This window comes from Pseudorca crassidens, chromosome 16, assembly GCF_039906515.1.
Source record: "Pseudorca crassidens isolate mPseCra1 chromosome 16, mPseCra1.hap1, whole genome shotgun sequence".
NCBI lineage: Eukaryota > Metazoa > Chordata > Mammalia > Artiodactyla > Delphinidae > Pseudorca > Pseudorca crassidens.
The window spans coordinates 34378321-34401013 of record NC_090311.1 but is presented as its reverse complement, the minus strand read 5'-3'; the positions used below and the strand labels follow the sequence as shown (position 1 = coordinate 34401013).

At 37.5% G+C, this 22693-nt stretch overlaps 1 protein-coding gene across 7 annotated transcripts in view; it reads right to left on the bottom strand.

Annotated features, from left to right (window-relative positions):
• Nucleotides 1-22693, bottom strand: part of CPEB3 (cytoplasmic polyadenylation element binding protein 3) — a 177158-nt gene that overhangs the window by 124033 nt on the left and 30432 nt on the right. The gene's annotated exons all lie outside the window — the stretch shown is intronic.

Genomic DNA, 22693 nt, shown 5'->3' with positions numbered 1-22693 from the left:
TTTAACAAAGATCTAAAAGAATTAAAGAACAAACACATAGAAGAATTAAAGAACAAACAAACGAGATGAACAATACAATAACTGAAATGAAAAATACACTAGAAGGAATCCATAGCAGAATAACTGAGGAAGAAGAACACGTAAGTGACCTGGAAGACAGAATGGTGGAATTCACTGCTGCGGAACAGAATAAAGAAAAAAGAATGAAAAGAAGTGAAGACACCCTAAGAGAGCTCTGGGACAACATTAAACACAACAACATTTGCATTACAGGGGTCCCAGAAGGAGAAGAGAGAGAGAAAGGACTCGAGAAAATATTTGAAGAGATTATAGTCAAAAACTTCCCTAACATGGGAAAGGAAATAGCCACCCAAGTCCAGGAAGCACAGAGAGTCCCAGGCAGGATAAATCCAAGGAGAAACATGCCAAGACACACAGTAATCAAATTGGCAAAAATTAAAGACAAAGAAAAATTATTGAAAGCAACAAGGGAAAAATGACAAATAACATACAAGGGAACTCCCATAACGTTAACAGCTGATTTCTCAGCAGAAACTCTACAAGCCAGAAGGGACTGGCACGATATAGTTAAACTGATGAAAGGGAAGAACCTACAACCAAGATTACTCTACCCAGCAAAGATCTCATTCAGATTCAACGGAGAAATCAACAGCTTCACAGACAAGCAAAAGCTAAGAGAATTCAGCACCACCAAACCAGCTCCACAACAAATGCTAAAGGAAATTCTCTAAGTGGGGAACACAAGAGAAGAAAAGGACCTACAAAAACAAACCCATAACAATTAATAAAATGGTAATAGGAACATACATACCAATAATTACCTTAAATGTGAATGGATTAAATGCTCCAACCAAAAGACACAGGCTCCCTGAATGGATACAAAAACAAAACCCATATATATGCTGTCTACAAGAGACCCACTTCAGACCTGGGGACACATACAGACTGAAAGTGAGGGGATGGAAAAAGATATTCCATGCAAATGGAAATCAAAAGAAAGCTGGAGTAGCAATACTCGTATCAGATAAAATAGACTTTAAAATAAAGAATGTTACAAGAGACAAGGAACGATACTACATAATGATCAAAGGATTAATCCAAGAAGATATAACAATTATAAATATATATGCACCCAACACAAGAGCACCTCAATACAAGGCAACTGGTAACAGCTATAAAAGAGGAAACTGACAGTAACACAGTAATAGTGGGGGACTTTAACACCTCACTTACACCAATGGACATATCATCCAGAAAAAATTAATAAGGAAACACAAGCTTTACATAACACAATACACCAGATGGATTTAATTGATATTTATAGGACATTCCATCCAAAAACAGCAGATTACACTTTCTTCTCAAGTGCACACGGATCACTCTCCAGTATAGATCACATTTTGGGTCACAAACCAAGCCTCAGTAAATTTAAGAAAACTGAAATCATATCAAGCGTCTTTTCCGACCATAACGCTATGAGACTAGAAATCAATTACAGGGGAAAAAATGTAAAAAACACAAACAAATGGAGGCTAAACAATATGTTACTAAATAATCAAGAGATCACTGGAGAAATCAAAGAGGAAATCAAAAAATATCTAGAGACAAATGACAATGAAAACACGACGATCCAAAACCTATGGGATACAGTAAAAGCAGTTCTAAGAGGGAAGTTTATAGCAATACAAGCCTACTCAAGAAACAAGAAAAATCTCAAATAAGCAACCTAACCTTACACCTAAAGGAACTAGAGAAAGAAGAACAAACAAAACCCAAAATTAGTAGAAGGAAAAAAACTCATAAAGAGCAGAGCAGAAATAAATGAGAGAGAAACAAAGAAAACAATAGCAAAGATCAATAAAACTAAAAGCTGGTTCTTTGAGAAGGTAAACAAAATTGATAAACCTTTAGCCAGACTCATCAAGAAAAAGAGGGAGAGGACTCAAATCAATAAAATTAGAAATGAAAAAGGAGAAGTTACAATGGACACCGCAGAAATACAAAGCATCCTAAGAGACTACTACAAGCAACTCTCTGCCAATAAAATGGACAACCTGGAAGAAATGGACAAATTCTTAGAAAGGTATAACCTTCCAAGACTGAACCAGGAAGAAACAGAAAATACGAACAGAGCAATCACAAGTAATGAAATTGGAACTGTGATTTAAAATCTTCCAACAAACAAACGTCCAGGACCAGATGGCTTCATAGGTGAATTCTATCAAACATTTAGAGAAGAGCTAACACCCATCCCTCTCAAACTCTTCCAAAAAATTGCAGAGGAAGGAACACTCCCAAACTCATTCTATGAGGCCACCATCAACCTGATACCAAAACCAAATACTACAAAAAAAGAAAATTACAGACCAATACCACTGATGAATATAGATGCAAAAATCCTCAACAAAGTACTAGCAAACAGAAACCAGCAACACATTAAAAGGATCATACACCATGATCAAGTGGGATTTATCCCAGGGATGCAAGAATTCTTCAATATACGCAAATCAATCAATGTGATACACCATATTAACAAACTGAAGAAGAAACACCATATGATCATCTTGATAGATGCAGAAAAAGCTTTTGACAAAATTCAACACCCAATTATGATAAAAACTCTCCAGAAAGTGGGCATAGAGGGAACCTACCTCAACATAATAAAGGCCATATATGACAAACCCACAGCAAACATCATTCTCAATGGTGAAAAACTGAAAGCATTTCCTCTAAGATCAGGAACAAGACAAGGATGTCCACTCTCGCCACTTATTATTCAACATAGTTTTGGAATTCCTAGTCATGGCAATGAGGGAAGAAAAAGAAATAAAAGGAATACAAATTGTAAAAGAAGAAGTAAAACTGTCACTGTTTACAGATGTCATGATACTATACATAGAGAATCCTAAAGATGCCACCGGAAAACTATTAGAGCTGATCAATGAATTTGGTAAAGTTGCGTATACAAAATTAATGCACAGAAATCTCTTGCATTCCTATACACTAACAACTGAAGATCAGAAAGAAATTAAGGAAACAATCCCATTCACCATTGCAACAAAAAGAATAAAATACCTAAGAATAAACCTACCTAAGGAGGTAAAAAAACCTGTACTCAGAAAACTATAAGACACTGATGAAAGAAATCAAAGGCGACAGAAACAGATGGAGAGATATACCATGTTCTTGGATTGGAAGAATCAATATTGTGAAAATGACTATACTACCCAAAGCAATCTACAGATTCAATGCAATCCCTATCAAATTACCAGTGGCAGTTTTTACAGAACTAGAACAAAAAAATATTAAAATTTGTATGGAGACACAAAAGACCCTGAATAGCCAAAGCAGTCTTGAGGGAAAAAAACAGAGCTGGAGGAATCAGACTCCCTGACTTCAGACTATACTACAAAGCTACAGTAATCAAGACAACATGGTACTGGCACAAAAACAAAAATATAGGTCAATGAAACAGGACAGAGAGCCCAGAGAGAAACCCACACACCTATGGTCAACTAATCTATGACAAAGGAGGGAAGGATATAAAATGGAGAAAAGACAGTCTCTTCAATAAGTGGTGCTGGGAAAACTGGACAGCTACATGTAAAAGAATGAAATTAGAACACTCCCTAACACTATACACAAAAATAAACTCAAAATGGATTAGAGACCTAAATGTAAGACCGGACACTATAAAACTCTTAGAGGAAAACATAGGAAGAACACTCTGACATAAATCACAGCAAGATTTTTTTTGACTCACGTCCTAGAGTAATGGAAATAAAAACAGAAATAAACAAATGGGACCTAATGAAACTTAAAAGATTTTGCAAAGCAAAGGAAACTACAAACAAGACGAAAAGACAACCCTCAGAATGGGAGAAAGTATTTGCAAACGAATCAACGGACATAGGATTAATCTCCAAAATATATAAACAGCTCATACAGCTCAATATTAAAAAAACAAACAACCCAATCCAAAAATGGGCAGAAGAGCTAAATAGACATTTCTCCAAAGAAGACATACAGGTGGCCATGAAGCACATGAAAAGCTCCTCAGCATCACTAATTATTAGAGAAATGCAAATCAAAAATACAATGAGGTATCACCTCACACCAGTTAGAATGGGCATTATCAGAAAATCTACAAATAACAAATGCTGGAGAGGGTGTGGAGAAAAAGGAACCCTCTTGCACTGTTGGTGGGAATGTAAATTGATAGAATCACTATTGAGAACTGTATGGAGGTTCCTTAAAAAACTAAATATAGTATCACCATATGACCCAGCAATCCCACTACTGGGCATATACCCAGAGAAAACCATAATTCAAAAAGACACATGCACCTCAATGTTCACTGCAGCACTATTTACAATAGCCAGGTCATGGAAACAACCTAAATGCCCACTGACAGACAAATGGATTAGAAAGATGTGGTACATATATACAATGGAATATTACTTAGCCATAAAAAGGAACGAAATTGGGTCATTTGTAGAGATGTGGATGGACCTAGAGACTGTCATACAGAGTGAAGTAAGTCAGAAAGAGAAAAGCAAATATCGTATATTAACACATATATGTGGAACCTAGAAAAATGGTACAGATGAACCAGTTTGCAGGGCAGAAATAGAGACACAGATGTAGAGAACAAATGTACGGACACGAAGGTGGGAAAGTGGCGGAAGGGTAGGTGGTGGTGGGATGAATTGGGAGATTTTGATTGACATATATACACTAATATGTATAAAATAGATGACTAATAAGAACCTGCTGTATAAAAAATAAATAAAATAAAATTCAAAATGTAAACATAAAAGCTCAAAGATAATATCTAGGAATATCTTTAGTGATAACAAATGAGAATGAATGTAAAATGCTTTTGTCAACTGTAAAGAAAGCACCCCATAAAATTAATAGAAACAGTGTCCGTACAATATATGCAAGATTTAGCCATTTCTGGGCAATATTTGTTGTTGTTCAAAACACTCACTAGCTTTAGAAAATTTGATGAAACATTCTACCTACTGGAAGCAAAGGCTTAGCCTAGTAGACGGTCTGTCAAGCATACAAGAAAAACCTTACATTCTCTGTGTAAATTATATATTGTATCTCTCTCTATATATATATGTTGCTTTAATGATGGCATGCTAATGGAAAACCATAGATTTATGCATAAAAATGAGAAATGAAATAGAAACCACAAGTTATAAAACTATACTATGACTTGCAGTACAGATATACTGTGCCAAATCATGACATAAAGCACAAACTATTTAAGACAAAATTGTTTTAAACATCAGTACATTCAGATCCATTTGTTCTAAGACAATATATCTGCACTGTCCAATATGGTAGCCTCTACCCACATGTGGCTATAGAGCAATTGAAACGTTGCTAGAACAAATTGAGATGTGTTGTAGGTAATACATCCTGGATTTTGAAGACATAGTATGAAAAGAACAATGTAAAATACCTCATTATTAAGTTTTATATTGATCACAGGTTGAAATATTTTGGATATAGCAGATTAAAAACAATATATTATTAAAATTAATTTTACCTGTTTCTTTTCACTTTTTAAATATGCCGCTAGAAAATTTTACATTATCCTTGCAGGATAACAGAAATAGACTGTGCTTTGCAGTCTATTTCTATTGGTCAGCGCAGCTACAGACAAATAGATTTAATGGTAACTCAGCTTGAATTCCTGTGTTCCAAAGTTAAGATCACTGACTATTCCAGCAACTAGACTAGTTTACAAACTTAACCAATCCCTGCCCAAACTGTGCTAATTTCTGACCTAAAACCACCCTACGACTAACCTCAGCCTCCAAAATTTATTTATGTACTCTAACTTCCCCACTTTTAAGGCACTCCTGAGACTGTCAAGGTGGTGCTGGCTCAGCAAGTTCAGGAAACCCAGCTTTTTATGATCAGCAGGTTTCCCTGGTGGTCTTTGTACAGGGCTTTGACAAAGTCAATGAATAAGAATTGTAAAATGCAATAAGTTGTATTGAGGAGGCATAACAAGAACGGTTAGAAAAAAGTAATTATATATAGGTTGTTCTGTCTAGTTATTTAAATTACCTAAATTAAAATCCACACTTGCAGCAATCTACCTTATTTTGGAAAAGTGAAAGAGCAAATCATATGGGCACTACGGTTCCTGCTATGACAGAGTAGGAGTACGTAACACTAAATTAGACAACAGAAATAATATATCAGTTTCACTGAGGTTTCTGAGTGTTACAGACAGGCTGAAAACATGATCTAAATTTTTAGACTTTTTAGAATCCTTATTGTTTTTGTGATTTGTACCCAACTCCTGACTGAGTCTTTAGAGTAGAAATGGGTGGGGTTTTAAGGGAGACACAAAACAAATGTAGCCATCTTTACTACTTTCCTTTCAGTCTCAGGACTCAGTAGAATACCATTTTAAAGCCCAGGAGCCAGGGTAAACCCCCTAGTCTAGAGTTGATTATAATGTGGCAAGTTAGCTGAAGTCCACCAAGTTTTTCCAGTACAGAGTGAATTACACCCTGCCATTTTGATTCCCTTCAATGGCGACATTTAAACTCCAGAATTACAGCCACCTAAATAGGCCGTATTTATGAAAAGCTAAATACATCCTCAAATCGCTAAACAGAAAACCATACATAAGACTCAATTTTCAACTTTTCACCATCGTACACATATTAATCTCAAGTAATACACACTTTCGCTTACCCCAAAATAGTCACCCATCCCACCTAAGTTTATTTTAACCATTTTCTTTCAACTTTGTTAGTGTTCTCCACATCAGTAAGTTAAAAAACTTTCTTAATAGACAGACATCAGATACACCATGACAACCTAACTATAGAACATCAGAATAAAAACCTTAACTTGAGAATCATTCATTTATGACAAAAACACATTTACTTGATTTATCAATATGATGAACCACAATCAATTTTGCAACTCTGACAGCTTTACTTTGATTTTCAGCAAGTTTCTCAAGTATTTCTCCACTCTTGATGAATACTCAATCAAGTCCATATTAACAAAATTAAGAATGATTAAGAATGATCACTGACAAAACAGTATTCCAAAATCAAAGAGACATTTTGACTTTTATATCATTAATACCACTTCACAATTAAATGGTCTATTCAAGATGTCTCTACAGGGTGTATGTATATATGTGTGCATACATACGTAAAAGGGAGAGATGTGTTTTAATACAAAGAATTACAAGCAGAGACCCTGTTCTCCAGCCTGCCTTCAAATATACTACCCATAGTGAGCCAATATAAATCGCTGAACAGCTAAGACGACCCTTTTGTGAATTCTGTGGAGGAAGAGCAACAGAAGGTCTTACAGGGAACATTATAGCATAAAAAGACACTCTTGTTCACTGCCAGGGCCTGACCTTACATCGATTCTACATCTTCACTTTTAATTGCGTGCCTGCTGCTCATCTTTACTTGAATAGCCCTCCGGCAGCATAACACTCAACCTATTGTGGGCACAGGGATTCAAGAAGTCAAAATATCCCTATCAGTAGTTTAAGATGAAAATAGGCAACAGCAGTTTTGACTTCTTGAGCTTCAAATGATAAAATTCAGAGAGAAGGCAGAAAAATTCTGTAAGTGCCGAAGTGAGAAAGGGGAAAGACCATCCTCTTCTGCTCTCCCTCAATCCTTTTAATGGATGGGGACCTCCATGTAGAATGTTGTGGGAAACACAGTGTCACCACATTTTAGCTGGGGCAAAGCCATGTAGGGAAAGAGAAAGATTGAAAAATAAAATTAAATTAAATTTAAAAAGAAAATATATATATATATATATGTAGCCTTAAGTTGATACTGTTTTAAGCATAACAGCTCAGAACAATCTTGTACTCCTTCACATCCTCTACTCCCTCCATCCGCACTCGCGACATATTCTCCTTTGTAAGGTTTCTCACAGGTACACCTCCCTAGATTTGTGCTAAACCCAAGATTACTATCATGCCTTCTCACCAGTCTCCTTGCCCCCAGGCTGCACTGTGGCAGGCACACACACTTCTCCAATCCACCTGCCTTGTCTTTCTAAACATATATTTTTATTGTATCACTGCTCTGATCTTAGTTCTTCAGGGAAGAACTTAGTTCTCCATTGTCTGGAGAACCCACATTCCTAAGCCAGACATTCAAGACTGTCACTATCATGATAAGTCTCATCAGTATTAGTCTAATTCTCAGCTCCATTTTGCATCCTTGTTACCTTTATCTCACCTACTTCTAATCTAAGTTCTCTTATAGTGTAGAATATACAAAGACATGTTAAATGCTTTTTAAAACCAAGTGGAATCTAGTAAATAAAATATTTGTTTGTTTGTTTGTTTATTTTTAATCCTAAGGAACAACCAATCCATCCTCAATCTCCCAGTAAGATGAAAAATCCCCAGCTCTAGTCAGGAAAGTCTGCTCGATAACCCCACTTATGGCTCATTTTTCTTTCCTTATTTTGGATTCCCATTCTATCCAATCAAATACTATCTATCCTTCAAAATGTAACTACGGGACACTATCACTTTTTAAATTTTTTAATTTTATTTTTTTCTTTTTTGGCCGCATCGCACAGCTTGCAGGATTTTAGTTACCAGATCAGGGTTTGAACCCGCACCCTCAGCAGTGAAAGTGCAGAGTCTCAGCCGCTGGACCATGGGGAACTGCCTATCACTTTTTTCAAAAAAGCATTCTAGGACAAATTATTCTTGACCCTACTTGGCCATTCATGGCAAATAACACATCACACAATCTAGTTCTTGCTTTCTTATTATGCTCCGTTGCACGTATGTTAGTTTCTAAAGATAGGATTCAGATATTTCACAATACCTAACACCAGTCCAAGAACATAGTATGTACTTGGTAAATACTGAATTCAAACTCCAGTTAACAGCACTGCCACATATACATGAATTTCTAGATTTATAATAAAGAGAAAATACATAAAAGAGTATATAAGAATTTTTCACAGTATAGATGGTTTCTACTGCTTTTTCTATAGAACACAGATCTACAGAACACATCTTTTCTACATAGGTTGTCTTTTTACAATTCTGACTATTGTGCGAAGTCATTAGACTAAATCAATAATACACACAATGCAAATTATGCTAAATACACAGTCTATCTTTCTTTGATGGTTTAGAACAAACGAAGTATCCTAGAGGCATCATGAATATTATGATCATGCTACAGGAGATTAAAAGATTGGGTTTTGAACTTGCTTCTGACATTCCCTAGAAGAAACTTTTTAATATAAATCCCTGATGTCAGCTTACTTGCCTATGGCTTGCTTGCATAAAACTGGAATATAAAATGGGCAATTGCTTAACTTCCTGGATAGGATAAAGTGGCTGCCTTTTTGAATATTTAATTATTGTAACAAAAGCTGAAGCATCCTTTTACCTTGCTTTGTCCTCTTCGTTGAAATCTTCTTCACTGTCTTTCAATGTCCTTTGATGTCTCAGTATTCAATACATTCTCTATTATTTATGTCCCTCTAACAGAATGTGTCACTTCAACTCCCTTGTCTGCTTCAGCCCTCATCCCTCAAGTGTGAAGGAATATATTCACTATCAAGAGATCTTTCTCCCTTTCCTCCTCACTCCAGGTCTTATATTTTTGACATTAAACTATAATTTCCTTTAAGTCTCCTTCTATGTTCCACATTTAACAGAATCTAGCCCTAAATTAGAATTAGAATATCAAATATCCCACTGTATTTTAAAATGAAAATCTTCTGTTATACCTGGATGATTCACCAACTTTAAAACAGCTGTTCAGGAATAACATTTCATATGCTAGATCACACCAAAGTTGATAGGTCAAATGGAGTCATCTACCCTGGCAAAAATGTAGGAAGTAGGCAGTAAGCTCTAAAACGTTAACCGAATAAGTTTGTTACCTTCAGATGAGCTCATGTCTTTGGAATATTGAGGAACTCAAGGTCAAAATGAAAAAAATCAATCTCCCCACCCAGTCCCAAATCTTCTAAGATACTAAACTTATAATGCCTTTGAAAGTAGAGTTTAAAATTTTCCATTCACCAAGTTTTGCTTTGCAGCATCCTGAAACATTAGCACAATTAGTCTGCCTTTATTCTGCTTAAAATCAACTCAAAAGTTTAATTTGACAAACATTGCAAAATAATGTTTCATCAGCATTGTAAAATGATTCAAAGTATTTATTGATAGATTGTGTTTTTGCAGCTTAAGAGCCAACTATTTTAAAGCTTTTTCCCCACCCCCAGATACCTTCTGACCTTCGAATGAGCATGATGGCAATAAGGTGCCTGGTGAAGCTTCAACTTAAACTGTCATCTTAAAAAAAAACCAGCCAACTCCCTTCCCAAATGAGCAAACTAACAAAAGTCTTTCTGTTTTAATTGAGGCATATACAGAATATGATGCTGCAAAAGAGTTCAGAACTGGCAAAAGTTTGGTCAATTTTTCTTACCAGGCCTTGATGTCATAACTTCTTAAAGACACTGTATTCCAAAATGCTCTATTGTTAAAATGGCTCTTTACCAATAGAAACTAAGTAATAGACGATAGTTAGGTTTCCACACTAGCCTAGAAGTAGTTAATTGGTTACAAAGCTAAACAAAAAAAAACCCTAAATCATATAGCAACATTGTTTCTATTTGAAAAACTTAAGATCTGTTTCACTTCTCTTGGTGTGTTGCAGGTCCATCATTGAGATCTAGAACAACTGTTCCTCTACCCCCCAAACCCCCAATTTCTACCCTCTCCCCCAGTTCTACTCTCTACTCTCTCCATTAGGTTACAATAGTAGGAAAAGCAACAACAAAGACATGAATGGGAGAGTGGACATGTTCCTCTTGAGGAAAGGAGGTCACATATATCTACAATTTCTGAAAGTCAGTATTTCTAATTGTACCTCCTATACCAGAAATGGAATAACACCCCTCTCTTTAATCAAAACTTTCTAGTCCATTTATTCATTAAAATACATAAGCATCTACTATAGTTGAAGCTTTACTTAATTTACTTTCCACATTAACACACGAGTTCCATATTCCCAATAAAAAAATGCCCATAGTACATTCAACACCTGTGACCGATAAGCCTATAAATTTCTGTCCTACCAGATTAGTTACAAGTCAACCTAGAAATGATGGGTTTTTCCCTAATCTTTGTAATGCTAGTGTTATTATAAGTATATGATTTAATATATGCAAGCCAGTGAAATGAATGCCAAAAAATTATGATGAAAAGCTAATTTGAGGACTTCCCTGGTGGCCAAGAATCCTCCTGCCAATGCAGGGGACGCAGGTTCGAGCCCTGGTCCGGGAAGATCCCACATGCCGCACAGCAACTAAGCCCATGTGCTACAACTACTAAGCCTGTCCTCTAGAGACCACAAGCCACAACTACTGAGCCCACGTGCCAAAACTACTGAAGCCCATGAGCCTAGAGCCCGTGCTCCACAACAAGAGAAGCCACCGCAATGAGAAGCCCGCGCACTGCAACGAAGAGTAGCCCCCGCTCGCCACAACTAGAGAAGGCCCACTAGCAGCAACGAAACCCAACGCAGCAAAAAAAAAAAAAAAAAAAAGGTAATTTGAATGCTCTAGAAAAAGCTAGATGAAAGAGGAGTTGGGTCCCTTCTATTTGTTTTTATTTTATTTATTTATGTATTTATTTATGTTTTGGCCGCGCCACATGGCATGCGAGATCTTAGTTCCCCCACCAGGGATTGAACCTGTGCCTTGTACATTGGGAGCACAGAGTCTTAACCACTGGACTGCCAGGGAAGTCCTGGGTCCCTTCTCTTTAGAAAGCTCTCAAATTAAAGTTAGGCAAAATTCCTGTGAGTTATGAAGAGGGAGAAAGACAAATTTTATGAGATGCCTAAGTTTTAAAAATCTTTTCAAGATTTACTGGGTGCCATGTAGCAGCATCTGTAATTCTTAACCATTTTCAAGTTATGGATTCCTCAGGAAATTTAATGAAGGTTACAGCCCACTTCTCTCCCTAGAAATACAAATGAATAAACACACAGTTCTGGTGGATATTATACCCTGACCCCATTTCTCCTTCATGCTCCATGAAAGCTCATCTCCCTGTGGCTCTACGGATCTTAAGCTTCAAAACATTTCATCCTGTTTACACCCATTAAAAAACTAAGCATTTTATTAGTACAGCAGAACTAAATTCCATAAGGTCTAATCTCAACTTTGCTAAGACGTTATTAGCGATATTTCAGACCTTCTAATAACATACACTGACCTCTCAAGTGAGTTTATTCAACTTAAATAATAAAGGATGCCAGGTCTCATTTCTCTTAATTCCTGTGATCCTCCCATATGACTGATTGGTTAGCAATTCCTTACAGTTCTCTGCAATGCCTAGCTGTAACCCATAAACAAGATGACTAACAAGCGAACACATATTCTAATTCTCAGGGTACAATAAAAAAATTTTTTAATAAATAAATAAGGCTAGAATCAGAAAAATCTCTTGATTTAGAATGGTAGTTATTTCTTCTCTCAGATTTAGTGTTTTAATAAGTAGTCCACAAAGTAATCTATCTTAATAAGGTTTTCCTTCCCACACATTAAGAGTCATATAAAAGCATGGGTGGATAAGAGATGTCAAATCACTTGCTCGAGTATTCCCAACACATAGCTTTCTCTTCTGAAGTTCCTCCAGTCTAAACCCACCTGGGCTTATGAGTCATGAAAATTCTAATCTGCCACTATTAAGCCTGTTCACCTCTAAATCATTTTTCCCAGCTGCCTAAACCAAAACTTGAACAGTCATTCTAAACTCCTCCTTCTCCTTTATTACCCACATCCAAGCAATCACTAGTCCTCCAGTTGGTCCCTTAATTCATTTCTCAAGTCTGTCCCTTCCTCTCAATCAATTTAGGTCCTTATGTGTTAACTGGTTTCCCTGTCTGTGTTTGGTTCCTGACAATCCATATCCCAGAATAATCTTTCCAGAACAAAGATGTGATCACTTCATTCACCAAATTAAAGCCTTACAATGGCTCTCAGCTTAAAAATCCTTCAATGTGGGCTTCCCTGGTGGTGCAGTGGTTAAGAATCTGCCTGCCAATGCAGGGGACATGGGTTTGAGCCCTGGTCCGGGAAGATTCCACATGCCACGGAGCAACTAAGCCCGTGCACTACAACTACTGAGCCTGTGCTCTACAGCCTGCGAGCCACAACTACTGAGCCTGCGTGCCACAACCACTGAACCTGCATGCCACAACTACCGAGCCCACATACCACAACTACTGAAGCCCGCACGCCTAGAGCCCATGCTCCGCAACAAGAGAAGCCGCTGCAGTGAGAGGCCCGTGCACCGCAACGAAGAGTAGCTCCCACTCACCGCAATGAGAAAGCCCGCATGCAGCAACGAAGACCCAACGCAGCCAGAAATAAATTAATAAATTAATTTTTTAAAAAATCCTTCAGTGTCCCTACTGGACAAAGTTGAAGGCACAGAAATGCTGGAATGTCCTTTGTGATGTGGCCCCTACCTACATCTCTAGTCTCATCTCTCACTTGCCTCACCCCTATGCTGAATCTTCTGCTCCCTCAACACACCATGCTGTTTTTTACCTGTGTCCCTGTTTTTCCCTCTGCTTAAAATAAATATTTGCTGCAACCTCTACCCCCATGCCCTAGTCTGTCTATGGAACCCTACCCATTCACTTCTGAATAAAGATTTAAAATGCCCAAAGATGTTCATGACAGCATTATGTTTAACAGTTAAAAACTGAAAAGATAAATCCTCCAAATACAGAAATAATTTGTTAAATTACAGTGGATTCCTGTGATGGACTATTATGCAATAAAAAAATGTTTAAAAATTAATGATATGAAAAGCTAAAAAATATGGCGATAAAATTGTTTACACAGAATCATCTCAACCATATAAAGTACACTATACATATACATAACAAAAAAGAGAGAACTGGCAGAAAATGCACCAACACATTAAGAGTACTTATCTCTGGGTAACAGAATTACAGGCAATTTTTTTTCCCTCAAGTTTTAGAGAGTGAGTATGCATTACTTTCAAAATCAGAAAAACTTCGAAAGTATTTTAAATTACAAAAGACTTTCCTGGAGACTTCCCAACCCTCCCTCCCCCCACACACAAATTTAATTATTCCTTCCTCTGCAAGTACACATTCTCTTTGTTGTGCATATCACACACAAGTATAAAACTTATCATCCTGTATTTTAATTCATGTTTCTCAGGGAGCTGTCTGAGGACCAGATATGGTTCAGCTTTAATCCCTAGTGCCTGACCTCTGGTAGCAGCCAGGTAAATGTTTATAAAATGAAATTGCTCTTACGTTGCTAGCTACATCTAAATGACCAATATGTGTCTTATCAATCATTTGTAAATGTAAATCATTAACACATTCAACAAACATTTCCCATGTGCCTAAAATATCCCAGGTACTGTCACAACCCCTGAAAACACTACAGTGAAAAAGGTCCTTGCCCTTGTGGAACTTACATTCTAGTGTGGAGAAACAAACAAACAAACCCAGCTCACTTCAGACAGTAAGGAGTGCTATAAAGACAATGGGGGATGAGGGGAATCAGGGAAGATCTGGGGAAAGAGTGCAACATCAAAGACACACTGAAAGATGATAAGTGATAAGAGGCAAGCGGGTATAATAAAATGAGAGAACTGGACATCGCGTCTAAAGACCTACATTTCCACTCCTCCTGTCACCTTACTAGTCAGGTGATATTCTCTGAGTCTCAAGTAGGATGATAATTCCTAATTCACAAGAACGTGTAAGGATTAAATAAGATAATTTATGTGCAAAGGGTGAGGCCAGTGCTTGACATGCAGAGTCCCATGTATTTGTTAGCTGAATCTATTTGGAGAAGACATCAAAAATAATACAATACCCAAAAGCTGGAGTACATGGATTATGACTGCGAATGACGATGCCAAAAGATACTTAATGTAAATCCTATCCCTTTGATCAGGGAATCCTGTAATAGATATGTGCTTAACAAAAATACCGCTTACGCTATCCTTCTTAACTGTGTATCTGAACTCAGGATTCTACTATTGATTACAACCACTTTAAACAACAATGTGGCAAAAAGTTGACTAGTTTTCCCATAAAATCAAATGCAAACACATTAAAAAAAAAAGATTCATGCTCCAAAAACTGTCTCTCAGCCTTTCCCCACAAACTTTATTCATAAACCTCACTGGTCTTCACTATTTTTAATCCCCTGCATATCTAGTTTATATTTCTCTAGTCCAAAAGAGGAAAGGAAATTTTCCACGGCAGATTGCAAAAGAGAGGTGCTTCTGGGCACACTCACTTCTTGTCCTTTTTCATTGCTGCCTATCTGAAACCTAAGAACTGGGTCTCCTGGACTTTGAGTAGGGGGTTAGAGTGTCAGATCACTAAAATGTTTCCTCTGAATTATTTAAATCCCTAGCTAGTCCCAAAACTCTACCATATATTTAAGATAGAAAGTCTTTTGCCCTTTACATCTCTGCTTTCCAATCTCACAATCTTCAAACGAATGACTAGCTGAATGGGCCTACTATAACCTACTCTTTGTCAACCTCTTAGACCAAAGAATTGTCACCTTAATATTTCTAAGTATTATTGTAAGAATTATTCTGACCCTCATTCTGATCACTTCCAGTATTAATAACTTGATTTGGGAAGACAGGAATAAAATAGACCACCATGACAGGGTAAGTTAACTCCACAAGAATGAGATGATTAACAGTGAAGAGGTAAAGAAAAATTTAACTCATAGGATACAAGTTAATATTCCCATCTATTGGTTGCCAAAATCTCTAATGTCAAAGCAAGAACCCTGCTTACTTCTTAGCATACCAAAGTACAAACAGATTCACAGCCTAGAAACTATGGGATGTCCATAAAGTCTGAAAAGCCAGATATTTTCTATTTTTACAAATTGAAGATGTCCTTTATAACATTCTGTACATTCACCTATGTTTCCATATTCTGTGAACATCTTGTAAAGAAATGCTATAGTGGAGAATCTGTCTTGAAAATGTTAAATATACTGTATTGTAGAAAGGACAAAACTACAGCAACTTGTATTTAAATGTTTAGTCATTCATGTAATGAGCACCTACTAAGTGCCAAGTGCTCATGAACTCCTAGACACTGGTTCAGTTGGTAGCACTGGCCATTTAATTCGTTGCACTGAATTACTAAAGATAGGGAGTTACATTTTTTTCTCTTGAATTTGATCTTGCCTTTGAAATAAGTTTGAACACTTGAAGAATGAAGATATTTGGCTGTTCAACAGTCTTAACCACACAACAATATCAGTACACAAAGTTTCCTTCCCTCTGTGTACATTTATTCTATGATCACTTCAAATGATACAAAGGCTGTTTGGTACCCATTTCTGTTCCTCTCCTCTGAAGACTGCCAACAAGGATTCATATCATATAGTCATTATTTTTGAGAATTATATAATAGTGCTTCTGGGGAAAGAAAAGTGGTGTTGATTCTAAGATGCTAATTTATTGAATTATTTTAATTCACTAGTACATTTCCACATCAAGTTAAGTCAAAATATTACAATGGTTTCACATAAGTTTACATGCCTAGCACCTGTAATGAACACTGAAGGATATGAAAACTAAATGTAAAAGAACTGAAGCATAACAGAACCCCCAGAGAACAAGCCACGTACAAGGTATAAGGACCAGTTGCGGAAAATTCCTTGTTAAGGCTGGCTACTACTGCAAGCACAGCAATCTCCCCAGGAAAGCGACTTTGAAGCTGTGGCTATATTATATTCCTCAACTCTCAAGATCCAAACTTGGGCCTCTATACTGAATTCTATCTCTGACAACTATGCTGGCCTCTACAGAGAGTCAGGCATGGTCTTCAGGGAAATGGTGAAAAGGAACTTCAAATCAGAGCCTTTGGAGCTCCAGAATTATCAAAATCTCACATTTGCATTGGTGAGTCAGCCATGGCAGAAGCAGGTAGTTACAAATATACACCATCCTTGTGACTAACTCTATACTCCCTAACTTTCAGAGCACTATGACTGGCTTTCTAGGACAGGCAGTCACCATAACATACAAAGAGCCCTTCATTGCTCTTCCAACCCTGCTGGACACATCTTTCTAGGCCTTCTCCATTTCCAGATGTCATCAACTAGCATTTAATCCTGGACTACTAGCTATCAATAAATATTTCCTCTATTAAACTCGAACTGTGTCTAATTACTGGTGGTTAGGCAGGCATTTAAGAGTCATAACAGTATCTAATTTTTTGAACATTTTGTATACATTCTCAAAGCAAACCCAGAAGACAGGCTCTCTCTCCCTCCATTTTTGCAGACTTCTTGGAAAAAGAAACATGGAATAAATGACTAGACTCCAATCACCAGTGACAGAGCTGAGGCTTCAACCAGTGTCTTCCTCGTTCCAAGCTTCATGGGCTGTCCACTACTCTATACTCCCCTCCATTCCTTTCCTCAGTGAAATCCACATGGCTGCATCAGATTTTTCATATTGTAGTAACGAAGCCATAATCTTTTGACACTTGCAGATCAAAACACTCCAAAAACCACCTGAGCAATGACACCTTCCAAATGGATGAGCATTACACCTTGTGCAGCCCTTGAAAGAGAGAGCAAAATAGGCCAACCAGTGGAGAAAGCTATTTAAGCAGAAATTTGTGTCTTAGAGGATATCTAAACACATTACATTTCTGAGAGCATATTTTTATATCAACTTGCTGCAAGGTCATGAAGAGTTTAAAGCTAAGTACTTTTCAACATGCAATTTTAAAGTAAACAGTTTATATTAGATAAATGTTTTCAGTAGCATAGAAAACTTTCTAATATTTCCTAACCAATATCTCTTTTAAATAGAATATAGATAATGTGGCTTTGCGGGCATACATATTAACCACGCTACAATAAGTTCTGAAACAGTTTGTAGAGTTGGGTGGACTTTAAGTGATTTTGCATTGGAGCAGTAGTTAAGAAACCAACTACAGAAGAGTCTCTAGTTTTAAATCTAGGTCATAGTATCCTTATTCAAAAGCAAGCATAAACTAGACAATTTATATTACTTTCTGAAAAGATGGTTCCAAAAGAAGTAGCCTAGGCTGGTTGAAAACACTGATGTTTCTTCAAAATTTATTATGAATAGGCATATTTATTTTTCAAAATAATTTATACTCCCATGAATTCATGTAAGGAATTTCTTTCTCTGTTATAGATAACCCACCAGCACAATCAACACTAAATTACATTTAAGCAGACTTATGCCAGAAAATATAAAATCTATACAGTGGCTTTCAATTTGGGGTAGGAAAAGAGGGGCGGGATAAAGGCAGAAATGCAGAGAGAAAGCAGAACATAATTTGAATTTTTTTCCAAAAATACAAATTCAAAAATACATAGATAAGTAAATAAATAGGGGAATATATTGACTACTGTTGAATTTAGTATACGTATGGGCACTATATTTTTCTTCCTCTGTTCCTCTCAATAAAATATATTTTAACAACACAATCTCCAGGGTATATCATAAGGTCAAGTACAGATGCTGCCCAGTCTCCTCCTGTTAACTGATGTCCACTGGCTCTGGAGGCAGATCTCCTGGGTTCAAATCCCAACTCTGCCAGTTACTGGCTGTGTGATGATGAGGAAATAATGTAAATGCACTAACCCTCAATTTCTTTGTCAGGATAATGAGGGTAATAATAGTCCTGTACCTTAAAGGAGTTCCAATAAGAAACTACATGTAAAGTGCTTAGCAAAGGGCCCAGGTCATAGGTAAATGGTGGATTATCACGTTGTTATAGTAACCAGGGGGTACCTTCAGACAGAAAAAAAAAGACTAAATAACATTACATAGAAGTTTGGGGTCTTTCAGATTGCATGGGATGAAAAAGCAGTAATCCATACTAAGATAAGATCACGCAGAGCCTCTGGCCACCATTAAAATAACAATAATCATAACTCAACATTTATATGGTACTTTACTATGGGCCAAGTACTGTGCTAAGCACTTTACATGCAGTTTCTTATCTGAACTCCCATGAAGCAAGTAATTATTATTATTCCCATTTTACAGATGACAAAATTGAGGGTCAACATATATACATAATTTGCACAAGATTACAAACCCAGGAACTGGCAGCGTTGAGATGTGAACCTAGGCAATCTGCCTCCAAAGTCTGCTTCTGATAGAAACTACCCACCTGAACTTGAGCAAGTCATTTCACATATTTGGACTTTGATTTCCTCTTCTGGAAAATGAGCAGAGTAGTGGAATAGGTGATCTCAAAAGTCCCTTCTAAACTTCTCTGGACAACAACACTATTTAAACCGAAATTCACGACATATAGAAAACACCTCTGTTCTAGTCCTTTTACAAACCTAACTAAGCTTCTCTGTCTCATATAAATAGAGAATGAAGCATATGTATGATACCCCAGGTGGGGTACCTCACTGATTTAAAAAAAAAATTTTTTTTAATATAAATTTATTTATTTATTTATTTTTGGCTGTCTTGGGTCTTCGTTGCTGTGCAGGCTTTCTCTAGTTGCAGCGAGCGGGGGCTACTCTTCGTTGCGGTGCGCAGGCTTCTCATTGCGGTGGCTTCTCTTGGCGGAGCACGACCTCTAGGCGTGCAGGCTTCAGTAGTTGTGGGGCACGGGCTCAGTAGTTGTAGCTCACGGGCTCTAGAGCGCAGGCTCAGTAGTTGTGGCGCATGGGCTTAGCTGCTCCGCAGCATGTGGGATCTTCCCGGACCAGGGCTCGAATCTGTGTCCCCTGCACTGGCAGGCAGATTCTTAACCACTGTGCCACCAGGGAAGCCCCCTCACTGCTTTTGAGTTGGTGGATGGTACATCACTAAGAGCCAGATACAGAATCTCATGAGATAATTCCATAAGTAAGCCCCTTTGAATGGAGCCCAAAGAGAACCTGACATAAATGAAGTCTACCTGACAGCACTAGAGCTACAAGGAAGTTAAGGACACACATCAACAAAACTAGCCAAAGCGCTATTACCCAAGTTATGCCATTTTCTCTCAGGACCTCAGTTTCCTTATTTATAGAAATGAGGTGGCTTTTAGATACAAGTAATCCCTAAGGAAGCAGCCACCCCAACCCAGAGAAACCAATCAACTTTGTTAGAATTAAGGGAAGGGCATAAGAAAGCACGTGCAGTTTGAAAAATCACATTCAAATACAGTTATTGCTTTCACAATATAAAACCACAGAAGTAAAGCTCCAAATATTCTATTATGTGGGTTGGCAAAAGAGAGTGAAGCAGCACTGCTGGGGGTGGGTAATGGATTTTTTTTTAATATTATGATACATTAGAGTAGATCACTACTACTGTTGAGAGCCCCTTTTAGCTCAAAGAGTCTGAAATAAAAAAATTAAGTCGGTATTCTATGAAATACAGTCCTAGATTTAAAGAAAAAATCTTATTTGTCAAAATAATTTTTTAAAAAGTCATTAGGAGCTACTTAAGTTATTTTCTCTTTTGTAGAAAAATGATTTAAATAAATATAAAAACATGTAAAATTCTGCACACAAGACTCAAGGTGTTTTTGTTTTTTCAAACTTAATATGCTTATCAACACAAACCAAGTCTGATAATTTTCCAAGCCAAAACACAGCCAGGTTACTCCTACTCTGGTTCTAATATTGCTTCAAAACCCTGAAGCTCCATTTTAAGTAAGAAAAAGAAATGAGACATAAAAGTCCACGTAATTTTTCCTGAGGCCAAATTTATAAAGCTCAATTTTCAATTAAATCTCTCCTTCTACAAATCTTTTGGCCATCTTTCCCTACTCAATAGCACTACCAGGGATGAAAAAACAAGAATCCAAACTCAATCCAGTCCATCTGGCTCTCATTAGCATGGCTGGTAAATGGTTTGCTGAGAAACAACTGGCAATCCCCACATAACTTGTCAATATCAGTTTGGGGGAAATTTTATGGATTTAATCTCTCTCCAGTTCCCATTTCTGGAGATAATCAAAAGCTAGTTGTATTCAGATTCTACTCTTAGAAAAAGATAATTGATGTCTACACTATCAGCTTCCAGGCCCAAAACCTCCCTGTTAGCTTTTAGGTTATCCTCTAAGAATGGATTTGGGTAGAGATCATCAGAATAATAAGAGGGACTATTAGAAAAAGAGGGGCTCTCCTACCAAATGCAACCTCCCTGTCCAGCCCCCCGCCACACACACACACACACACACACACACACACACACAAAGAAATTCGAGAAAGCAGAGTCCTCCTTTTCTCTAGGGATCTAATCCCAGCGTGCAGTCTCTTCATTTTATTAAAACAAACTTTAGAATAATGGGGAGAAATATACCTTAATATTAAACTCTTCCATTCCTGAAAGGCCCCTGTAAAAATGTGTTAAGACTGTCTCATTAAAAACTCTCATACACATAATTTACGAGTTTCAGGGACCCCCCCCCCCCCTTGAACTGTTGAGGTTAAAAATCCTTGCTTTAGTTTAGAGAATCATATGCTTCTTAATAACCCTATCTCCTCCTTCATGGATGGGAGCCATGCCAAACATCACATCTGAAATGTAAAGAGCAATAAAATGAAGCCTCCAATTGCACCTGATGCTTTAAACTAACTCTGTCAAATGTCGGTTCTGCCATTTTTCAGCAATGCTCAAAGGATTTCTGTTTCATTTCCTTGGATCCAAAGATCCAAACTGGGTCTTATCCAAAGCCCTCCTCTCTCCTTCCTTCTTTTCTTTTTTAACTGAGCCTCGCAGCGTATGGCCAAATCAATTCGTAAGTGAAGGGTGAATGTTTACCTGAGAACAAAGCCCTCCAGTGAACACTCCCCCTTACCACCCCTTTCCAACTCAAGATGTCCAGGACACTGCCAACCGATGTGGCCATACACTGGATCAGAAAGCGGGAACAGAATAAGGACACTCCATTCAACCTTTTTGTCTGGGGCACTTCCTGGGTTTTTCATTGGCATTTAACACCAAGACACAAGGCTCATTTTTCATTAAAGTTGCAAGACTTTCACTTTGCCCAGTTTCAGATGGTGTAATTGATCTGCATTGTCTTCTTAAATAACCCAATTGAAGGACACTGCAGCTTTAAATATTTCAGCGCTAGCTAGCAAATAGTCTCCATTGCAATATGGCTCTGAAGGTCGCGTCCTATTGTCTCTTTCCTCTGGAAAAAACAATTTCTAAGTCCTCCTTCTAGGTAACATAGGAAGGGTTACCCCTAGAATTCCCACTCTTCCATCCTGGTCCCTGATAGAGTTCCAGTGTTTATTGGAATCTCACACTCATAATTTTCCCGGCAGGGGCAATATGCTGATCGCTATTAATGATGCCAGCACCTTCGCGAGACATAAACACATGTGTTCACATTAGTTTAATTGAGCATATGCAACTGTCTGAAATAGCAACACTCAAGGGCTGTTAACCCCTTTAAGAGTGGGGCCAGAGTTGTTTGGGAGTGGACGGCTTTCAGGAGGCACCCTGAGCCCGGGATTGCATAATGTGAAATGTGTAGCCACTTAAAACGACAGAAATCTCAGCCTACTCATCCTGGGACTATGCCGGCACCCTGCCATACACTTGCAGCTTTTC